Source organism: Cucurbita maxima, unplaced genomic scaffold (genome assembly GCF_002738345.1).
Source record: "Cucurbita maxima cultivar Rimu unplaced genomic scaffold, Cmax_1.0 Cma_Scf00008, whole genome shotgun sequence".
NCBI lineage: Eukaryota > Viridiplantae > Streptophyta > Magnoliopsida > Cucurbitales > Cucurbitaceae > Cucurbita > Cucurbita maxima.
This window is the reverse complement of record NW_019272024.1, coordinates 5,554,043-5,564,347: the sequence shown is the minus strand read 5'-3', so window position 1 is coordinate 5,564,347 and position 10,305 is coordinate 5,554,043. Positions and strand designations below refer to the sequence as shown.

At 40.7% G+C, this 10,305-nt stretch overlaps 1 long non-coding RNA gene across 1 annotated transcript; it reads right to left on the bottom strand.

Moving 5' to 3' along the window:
- Window positions 1–2,361: 2,361 nt before the first annotated feature.
- Window positions 2,362–5,358, bottom strand: LOC111483333. Its single transcript, XR_002718343.1, has 3 exons — window positions 5,277–5,358; window positions 4,376–4,379; window positions 2,362–2,376 (listed from the first exon to the last, which is right to left on the bottom strand). It is a non-coding gene; the product is annotated as an uncharacterized LOC111483333 (long non-coding RNA).
- Between the last annotated feature and the right edge of the window lie 4,947 nt (window positions 5,359–10,305).

The window sequence follows — 10,305 nt, the reverse complement described above, 5'->3', positions numbered from 1 at the left end:
CCAGTCACTGAACCGGAATAGGCTGGCTTTCTTGCTGGCTTTCTTGCTTGCTTTCACTCCTTTTATTCATTCTCCTTCACTCACTTGTCCCTATTTCTTCCTTCAAATATAGGGTAAAGCCTTTCTCCTTTACTGGCTTGCTTGAACTCAAACACTCCTTTTATTCTTTCTCCTTAGCAGCTTTTCAATCCTCAACTCCTGATTAATTCGACTTTACAGTTCAAGGGAGACTAAAGATTCATTCTTTCACTCAGTAAAGCTATTTGACGGTATTGAACAAGGTCAAGCTCCTTCCTTCAACTGAAAGTCAAGACTAAAGATGCTCTCCCCTTCTCCTATTGATCTTACTCTTTTACTCTCTCTTTAGGATAGGACAGGACCATTTATTGGATTTGTGACTCTATTCCATGAGCTACTGAACTGAAATGAACCTCTCTCCCCTGCCCTTCCCTTATTTCAGTCGGTATCCTGGACCCCATTTCTTTCTTTAACACAGTCTTGAACTCAAGAAAAAGCATATGAAATGACTTGACTCTCCCTGACCAGTAAACAAAAGACTCAAGATGCATTATCCTTAACTACTACCCCTTACTTAACCCTTCTCCTTCTTTCACTCTTGAACTCGGGAAATCGGTGGGATTCCCTTATTTTATTGTATTGGTCTCACAGACAACACTAAGTTTAAGTGTCAGTTATTAGCCCAGATAAAGAAGAGAAGATGATGGTAACCCTGCATTGGCCTGGCCTTCAAAGACTCTTTTCCTCTCCCTCCTGTAACAAGGATTCATGGGACTGATTTCACTCTTGAACTAGGTAAAGCAGCTAGCTAAAAGGTCAAGCAAGCTCATTCACCTCTCCCTTCTTGAACTGTAAACTACTGAACCTATTTATTCTGGACCAACTCTTTCTCCTTTCTTTCTTCACTCTCCTAGACTCAAGCAAGAAGGATGAATTCGACTAACCGCTTGTTCCGTTAGTGTTTCTTATTCTGAGGAAGTGATTGTTAACCTCTGCCTGATTTCACTCTTTCCGTCGGTAATTGGTAATAGGTGTTCTTTCCTCCTTTCTTTCTTCACTCTCCTGCCTGGCCCTATAAGAAAGACTCATTCTCCTATTTATTCTTTCTGTAGGTCCTTTGCTCCTTCCCCTTCCTAAACTGTCAAAGAGAAAGCCAAAAGAAAAGATTCATTCCCTTCTCCTTCAGCTCTTCAACTATCAGTCTGCTTTGCTCCTTCTTGATTTTATTGTATTGTTCAAGTTGCTCCGCTCCTTTTCCTTCTTTCACTCTTTTACTCGGGAAAGCTATTTGAATGAAGAACCTGAACCGTAACTTGATTTCATTCCTTTTCCTCTGCCTGAACTGTCAAAGAGAAAGAACTACTCTACTTAGAGGCATTCTCCTTTTCTTTCTTTCTGGCTGGGGACTGGACTAGCTTCTCTTCTCAAGTGGGTTCATTAGCTAATTAATGGACTCCCTCTCCACCGAAGAAAGGCAAAACAAGACTAAGAGTTCACTCCTTCAACTTATCTCTCTTCTTTAACTCTTTTACTGGATAAAACGCTATTTGACAAACCTGAACGGGACCCTTCTCTTCTGGAACTCCCCTTTTCCTCTCTAACTGGGGTTGAACTATCTATGTCTTCTCTCCCCTTCCCTGTAACCTTCTTTTACTCGGTAAAGCGGCTAAGTAAGCTAATGTCCTTCCTCTCTCTCCTATAAGATTCATTCGACTGAGCAGGAAGTCAAGACTGCTTATTCCTGAACCTTACCCTGATTAAACGAGGTAATTCAGAGGGAACTAGGTCTGTTCTCTTTGCTCCTTCCCGTTCACTTTACCGATATTGCCTGCCTTGCCTGTCTCTTCTTTCCTAGTAAATAAGGTCTGTCTGTCTCACTCACTGCTTCGGGCCTCTCTCTCCTTTGTCTCACAGCTTCCTGCTTGCTTCTCGCCTTTCCTCTTCCTTTTCAGTTATTTATTTTGGGTCTGTTCTCTTTTCTTTTCTTTCTCTTCTTTACCAGTAATCGAAGAAAGACTTAATTAAGAGTTGGGTAACTGTAACTCATTCACTCCTTCCTTCTTGACCTCGGTAAAGAAGCTTAGGATTGAATGTACTCTCTTGTAAACTCATAGAACCTGTCCCCACTTCCATTGCCTATCACGTCCCTTCAAACAGTCTGTCTGTCTTTGTCTTCGCTCCTAGACTATGACTTCTTTTCTCGATAAAGTTGCTGAGGATTCTATTCTTCTTTCACTCGGGTTGGTTGACCAATTGCATTGGCTGAACCTTTTCCTTCATTCAAAGACTCGGTCCGATAACTAGGTTACATCTTCCGTCCTGTCCTTTCTTTCCGGTTTGTCTGTCTCTTCTTTCTCTCTTGCTTTCCTTACCCTTATGGAACTCTAAAGAAATTATGATCAGCTTTTCCGATATGACCTAACCTGATTGAACAGTAACCGAGGTAAATAGGTTCAGTAGCTCTTTTCTTTCACCTATGGATTGATTCTTTCACTGTAAACTCCTGTCCCTGCCTAACTCCTTTCCCCCTACCTAACTCCTCTCGGTCTCACTGCTACTCTACTGTTGAACTCCTCCTCTCTCTCCCTCTACTTGCTGCCTATTTATTCTTTTTACTAGGTAAAGCCATCTGATGCCTGCTGCTAATGAAATGAATGTACTCTCTCCTTTTAATTCTCCTGAAGAGGAAGTCAAGACTCAAGGGAACCCCTGCCTGCCCCTGACCCGATATGATATCATCTGAGCTACTGAACCGGATTGTGAACTGTAAACTCCTGAACTCGGATATTCAATCCTTTTCTTTCCTATTTCTTTTCTTTCACTCTTTCCAAGCAAGGTAAGGGGGCTGGGCTGGCTGAGAATCTCCTTTCCTTCTCCTTCCTATTGGTCTGGTCTGTCTGTCTCATTGTTGTGCTAGCTTTGCTTTGTTTTATCCCCTGATGTAACTCTCGGTAAAGTGTATTCAATGAATTTACTCTGTGAACATATCTATGGATTCTTTTCTTTAACTAATCCTTCTACTCTCGCTACTTACTCCTATTATTAATGCATTATCCTGAACTCACTTGACGAACTGTAACCAAATACAGAAGATGAATGGGAGAGACTGAACTCCCAGATTGAACTCGATCAAGCTCACTCACTTGTCTGTCCCTACTACTATTTATTCCTTCAAAGACAAGGTAAAGCAAAAGCATATGAAGTAGCTCTTTGATTGAACGAGGTAAACTTCCCTATACAAAGAATATTCTCGTATCCCTGCAGCCCTTCTTGAACAAGGTAAAAGCCAAAGAGAAAGGAAAGAATCTTCTCGCAGCTTCCCTACTCTTTATTCTTGAATGAGACAGACTGCTGAACTACTGAACTACTTCTTCACCTATTAATTCTCCTTAACTTCACTCCTCTCCTTTTCCTCTAGATTCCATTGCCTGCCCCTGACCGGATATTACCTGACTGACCTTGCCGAGCTAGCCTAGCTTTCTTTCTTCTTTGTTTTATTCCCTGCCTGATGGAACTATCAACGAGAGATACTCCTTTCCTTATTCATTCGACTCAACCTTTTACTCTATTCCCTATTAAAGAGGTCATTTCATTCAGAGGTAATTACATAGGCTGGATGAGAAGAAGGTCAAGCTCCGGCACCGTAACCTATTCTATTGGTTGGTCTCACAAGGACTAAGTTTCAGTCTTTGCCTAGATAAAGAAGATTAGAGTATAACCCTGCATTGGACTGATTTCACTCTGTTACTCTCCTCCCTCCTATAAGAAAGACTCTCCCTGCCTGACCCGGACCCTACCTATGTTAGGTTACCTTATTCATTCTCTCTCTATGTTACTTACGTTACCTTATTCATTCATTCTCTCTCTTCTTCCCCGTACGTAACCTTCTTTTCTTTTCTTGCTTGCTTTCACTCCTTTCCTTAACCTGATGTAACTCCTCCCTCTGTCTGCTGCCTTGTCTACTTACTCATTCCCTTCTGATTGATTGAAGAAGGTCTGTCTCTCTCATTGCTGCCTCTCCCTGAAAAGACTTGGTAAAGGGTCTGTCTTGTCTGGCTTCTCTGCTCCTACCAACTCTATTTCTTCTTTGTTCTTCTCTTGCTGGATCCTTGATTGAACTCATTTACTACTCTCCCTGCCTGAACACCTATGGATGTATTCTTTCTCCTTGCTCTGAACCTTGGCTTCTCTTTCTTCTCCTTTCTTGACTTGTAAACTAAGCCGAAAGAGAGTGACGGAACGGAAATCATTCACTTGTTCACCTCTCCCTATTAAAGAGATCATTTCCCGAGATAAAGCCAAGCCGCTGCAGCTAATTCATGTCCTCTCCTGTAAACAAGGGAAAGAAAGCCGAAACACTCCTTTATTCATTCAAGTTTAACAGGACTATGACTGATTAACCTGAACCTTCCCGAACTCATTCATTCGCCTACCTTACCTATTCTTTCTGGTCTCATTACTTTGCTCCTTGCTTGCCCTGCCCTATTTCTATTTATTCAAGCAAAGACTCCTTCACACTCACTGTGTAACCTCAATCAATCGCTACTGACCCTTCAGCCAGCTTCCGATTCATTCTCCTTACCTTAACTACTGAACCTGCCTCTCTCTGCCTTGACCCTCTATGACCTGATTTGACAAAGAAAAAGAGAAATACTCCTCCTTCTTCTAGTGGAGTTGCTTGCTTGCTTGCTTTGCTTGCTTTGCCCCTCTCTTCTCTCTCTCCAACTCGTTAAAGTGGCTTGCTTGGCCCCTTTCTTTTCCTCTCCTGCCTGTAACTGTAAGAAAGATGCATTCTCTACTGCCTGCCTGCCTGCCTGCCTGCCTTCTTTGACTGCTCTCCCTATGTATTCTTCTAATGGACTTGACTGGACTCTCTTGTAACCTCATTCCCCTTTCCCCTTTGTTTGACTTCCTGATTTCACTCTTTGCTTGCCTTGGCACGTTCTCGCATATTCTCTTCATTATCAAGAACTTCGTAACCTTTCTTTAGAAAAGAGAGAGCAACATGCCATTCATTTATTCTCCTTGCACTCTGTACGTAACCTAACCTATCCTAATAGCCTTTCTTTCTTTTCTTTACTTTACTGTTCGAAAGCCTAAAGATGAAACTGAACGACCGGAACTCCTGCTCTTTCTCCTTCTCTTTCTCCTGCTCCTGAACTACTCGAACTCTACTCCTTTATCTTTCTTCCTTCTCCTTTACCGAACGATTGACTATCCTATCTGAGTTTACAGTCTTTGTTTGAAAGAGGGGAGACTCTCTACTCTCTCTCAAGCTCCTCCTAATTTCACTCTTTTACAAGGAAGGTGGTAAAGTGACGAACCTGACTTTGACTCCTCTCCCTATTGAGAGGCTTGACTCCTTTTCTTTTCCTTTTCCTATTTCTCTCTTTCTTATTCTCAACTGAAAGGAAGATTAGCTCACTCCTTACTTAAAGGAAGATTAACTCACTCCTTTTCCTGATTCCACTATTTAATCACTCTGTAACTCAATCCAATCACTACTCTCAATCCAATCACTACTTCCAGACCTCTCTGAGGTAAAAGAAAGGTGTTTGATGGAAGGAACTGTCCCCTCGCTCGGGTTGAACTACTCTACTCTTCTTGTTCTTTACCTGCTAGCTGTAACTGTAAACTGGCTGGGAAGGAGAATCTTAGCTAGCTCTGTCTCTAATCTTTCTCCTGCCTACCTGAATGACTCTTACTCTTACTACTCTTACTGACTTAATTCTTGTTATTGTGTGAGTTATTATTCTATTCTTTAACTGTAAATAAGGGAAACTCTTTATTTCTTAAATTAGGGAAACTCCTTATTCCTTAAACAAGGGAAACTCTTTATTCCTTATTCTTTCTCCGAACCTATTGATTCTTTCCCTAGGTAAACTGATCATTAAGTCAAACAAACTCCTTATTCCTTATTCCTTCTGCTGACCTACTGAACCTATTGATTCTTTCCCGAGGTAAACTGATCATTAAGTCAAGTCAAACAAACTCCTTTCACACTATACGTTATTTATTACTTCCCTCTGAGTAAGACTCAACTAAAGATGAATTATATCCTTCCTTTACTGTTCGTTCTAGAATCAAGGAGTTAGCTGCAGCTTGCTTTGAAAGACTGAACTGAACCTACGCCTGCCCGACCCCTTTTTTTACTTTCTTTGACTCTATGACCTTCGGAGGGAAGTCAAGCTAACCTTTCTTTCTTTCTTTACAGTCTGGCTGCTTCATAGTGCTTAGAATCAATCAAACAAACAAACTTAACTGTTCCGGCGTAACGTAACTGTTCGTTCTTTCTGTCTGCTCCGGCTTAACTGTTCTGCTTCGGCTTAACTGCTCTAGCGTAACGTAACTGCTCTTCTCTTCTTTCTTTCTCTCTTTCCTTTCCTACTTGCTTGCTGGCTTAACTAACTAACTGCCTTGGCTGCTTGCTTTGCTTGCTGGCTTTCTTACTTGCTTTCTCACTCTTTCACTCTTCACTATTCTTTCACTGGGTAAACTATAGGATGATTCATTCACTACTCTCTTAACTCAATCACTAGTCTCTGAACGAGGTAAATAGGCTTTGATTCCCTCCCTTCTTTACACTTTGGAACAAGCAAGGGAAAGGAAATAGGCTGGATTGGATGATTAGCTCCTGCCCCCCTTTTTTACTCTCTTTCTCTGATCTTCACTCTTTGCCTCTCCTCCTGTAAACAAAGACTAAACTCTGGATTAATGAGAGGGACGAAAGAAAGATCTGCTCCTGAACCTGAACCTATCCTCTTTCTGGTTTCTTTTCTTCACCTATTGAAGAAGGAAGGCCTAGCTCCTTACCCTGAACCCGTTGTAACTCCTCTGATCTTCTTGTCTGTCTTCTTTTCGCTATTCTCCTTAACCTACTACTTGACTTACTCATTAACCTCTTCTCGTCTCACAATTTAATTACCCGAAACTGATTTAAGTGATTCAGCTATTGGTCTCTTTCTTCTTTCTCTTTTCTTTACTGAAGGTAAATGGGATAGTAGTATAGTCTTTCTCCTTAACTCAATGACTTGTTTGTCCGTTCAACCCCTTGGTAATAAATGGATAGTATGAACCTCTTCACCATTCACTCAGACTTAGCCAGTAAGTCAAGACTGAACTGCCCCTCTCTTCTGACTGCTATTTCACTCTTTCTTTTACTCTCTCTCTGGTAAAGAAAGCTGCTAATTAATTATTGACTCTACAGCTGAAGGGTGAAACTCTTTCTTTCTCTTTCTCTGTTCTTTGCTTTGTCGTTTGTATATTCTGCTTGCTTTTAAGACTGAACTCCTTGTGACTGAGAGTGCACTGCTGATCTTTGTCCTCTCCTCCCTCTGACTACTTAACTTATTGATTTCTCTTTTCCGATCGCTATTGCCTGTATGGTTCTGTAACCAAAGAGACTTAAGATTCCTTGACCTGATTGAACTTGGTAAACAAGAGTATAGGAGTCTGATTCTTGAATGAACTATTTTACTTGCCTGTAAACAAATGAAAGGATGGAAGAGGAGTATGGGGCTGACTGAACCTTATACTCTTTCTTCTTTGCCCTTTCGGTAATAAATGGGTTAGTTAAAGCTTGCATCTTCTGTTACTTTCTGGTCGAGCAGCAGCTTGGTTGGCTCCTTCCTATTCCTTGAAGAAGAAAGATTCATCCTACTCGGTTGCTAGGTAAACGAGATATGATTCTCCTTTCTTTCGCTATCTCATATCGGTTCATGGGCAGGAGAAAGAAGCCGGCCGAGGGGAAGGTTCCTTCCTGATTGAATTAATTTACTATTTCAAACACTGGTAAAAAAGGAGAAGTAGATCAGGTCATAGAGTCCGGTTCAGGGGAATGAGTGAAAGAAGGTGTCCGATTTCACTATCTATTTGATTTCCTCGACAGTAAAGGAATAGAGTTAGTATAAGGAGCGAAGGGTTTCGGCTTGACTTCCGTAGCTTGAGTGAAGGAAGTAGCTCGGGTCATATCGATTCCGGGGAAGAGAAGTAGTGATTGAGCAAAGCAACGAAAACAAGAAGAGGAGAGGCCCCAAGCAACGAGACCGCGAGGCGAAGCAGCTTTGTTACGTGGTTGTGAGTCTTCTGACAATGAATAGGTTCAAGAATAAGAAGGGAAGGGATTGAATGGATTTATGTATAAGGACAGAGGTGGGTGATTGACCGAAGCAGTTTTACCGTTTAATAGGAGAAGGATAAAGAGTGAAAGAGTCTTTCTCTTGTCTCCCAGATTTCATTCATTGACTCGCTAGTAAGTAATGCCTTTAAGGAAAGAGGAGCGAAGCGCAGCAACTCTCCCGATAGGGAATCAGTGAAAGAATCTAATCTATAAGTTTAGGGAAGGTTAATTAAGAAATAAAGGGGAAGGGGTGAAGCGGCTCGACTGTAAAGGAGAGAGGCGGGCAGGAGCAGATCAAGAATAAGTAGTCGTTACATACCTTTTCCAATTAGGTTCGAGAGTAAGTAGGTAAATCTCCCGGCAAGTATGATTAATCTTGACTTTGAGTCTCTACTGTAAAGAAAGGAATAAGAATAAGCCAAAAGATAGGTTACGACGGAGTTCAGTAGCTGAGGAGAATGAGAAGAGGAGCGAAGACACTTGGTCCAGAGGTTACGTACGGGGTGGCAGCAGGTGAAGAAGTAGTTACGGAGAAAGAAGAAAGAAATAGATTAGGTGAATGAGCTTACCTTGACTTCCAGCTAAGGAGAAAGAAACCATGAGACCCTGCTTTAGACGCTCAGGATTGAAGAAGAACAGAAATATGGGTAAAGAGACCTTCAAACTATTTTCTCTTGTTCGAGAATAGATAAAGCCTTGTTAGAGAGGTTAAGCTAATAGAGGTTGGAGTATTGACTTCCGACAATCCTAATATCCTCTTGAGTTTAGTCTTTACAGGGAGAGCAAGCAAATGAATTAGCTGCTTTACCAATAGAGAATAGATGAAAGAAGGAAAGGATAATTCATGTTGAAGTCTTTACAGTGAGTTGAGTGAAGGTGAGTGAAGTTCGTAAACTCTTCAGTCTTGAAAGCAGAAGAAAGAAGCCAACCGCACACATTCTATATACATTTCTTTACCTTTTATCGACGAGTAGTATAATTGAAAAGAGAAAAGAAAGAAACCAATAAAGAGAGTTGTTTAGTCTAGAGAGAGTAGTTAGGAGAAAGAGTAGTTCAGTCTAGCAAAGAGTAGTTAGTTAGTTAAGTCGAATGAAGAAATAGGTTACGTTACGGAATGAACGAGAATGATTGATCTTACTGTGAGTGAAAGAATAGTTAAACCCTTGCAAAGAAGGGAGCAGAGGAAAGAAGGGAAGGTAAAGGAAGAGTAGTTCAGGAGACAAAACCAAAGCTAAGGCGCGAAGAAGCAGATAGACAGAGAAGAAAGAAAAGAAGAGGAAACATAGCAGCAGAATACTTTCACAGTGAAAAGAGTATAAAGTCAATCAGAAAGGGCAGGGGAAAGAGTGAGTTCATGCTCATTCAATGAGTAGGAGCTTGAGGGAGAGTTTTGAAACACTATAGGTTACTCTTAATGCAGGCAGTTACTTTTACTAGTTATTCAAACACAGTCAACTCTCTGGCTGGCTTTCTTTAGTCTTGACTTGAAGTATCCGTATTACCTACTTCCCGCCGTAAACTATTCTTCTATTTACCTACCGAGTAAAGGGGAATGAATTAATGGTTCTTTAGTCTGCCTGCCTCCTTCTTTCTTCTTGTCTTGCTTGAGGATTGAATGAATAAGTAGTTGGTTGGTTGAGTCCTTCCTCTTCCTAAAACTATTCTTTAACCGTAAAGAACTTACAGGTGATTGAATCTTCTCTTGCTTTAGTCTTTACTTGTTGGTTCAGTAGTTAAGTTCGAAAACAAACACCTATTACATTTACAGAGTTCAATCCGTTTCATTCTTAGTCTACTTTACAAAGACTGTAAAGAAAGCATAGCAAGTATTATTGAATATGCGAGTTAATTAATGATGAAGAGAAGAAAGGATAGCTTGTAACCAATTTCCTTTTATTCAAACAAAGACTATAAACTCACTCTCTAGCTTGTTAGTCTTTACTTGTTCTTTAGGTTTAAGGTAAAGCTTTAGTCATTCTTTATTTTGTTGTTCAATATACTCGAAAGGTAACAACAATATACTAGAAAGGTAACAATATACTCAAAAGGTAACAACAATATACTAGAAGGGTAACAACAATATACTCTCAAGTACTAGAAAGGTAACAACAATATACTCATAAAGTAACAACAATAAAATATACTCTCACTCAGGTTAATAGAAAGGA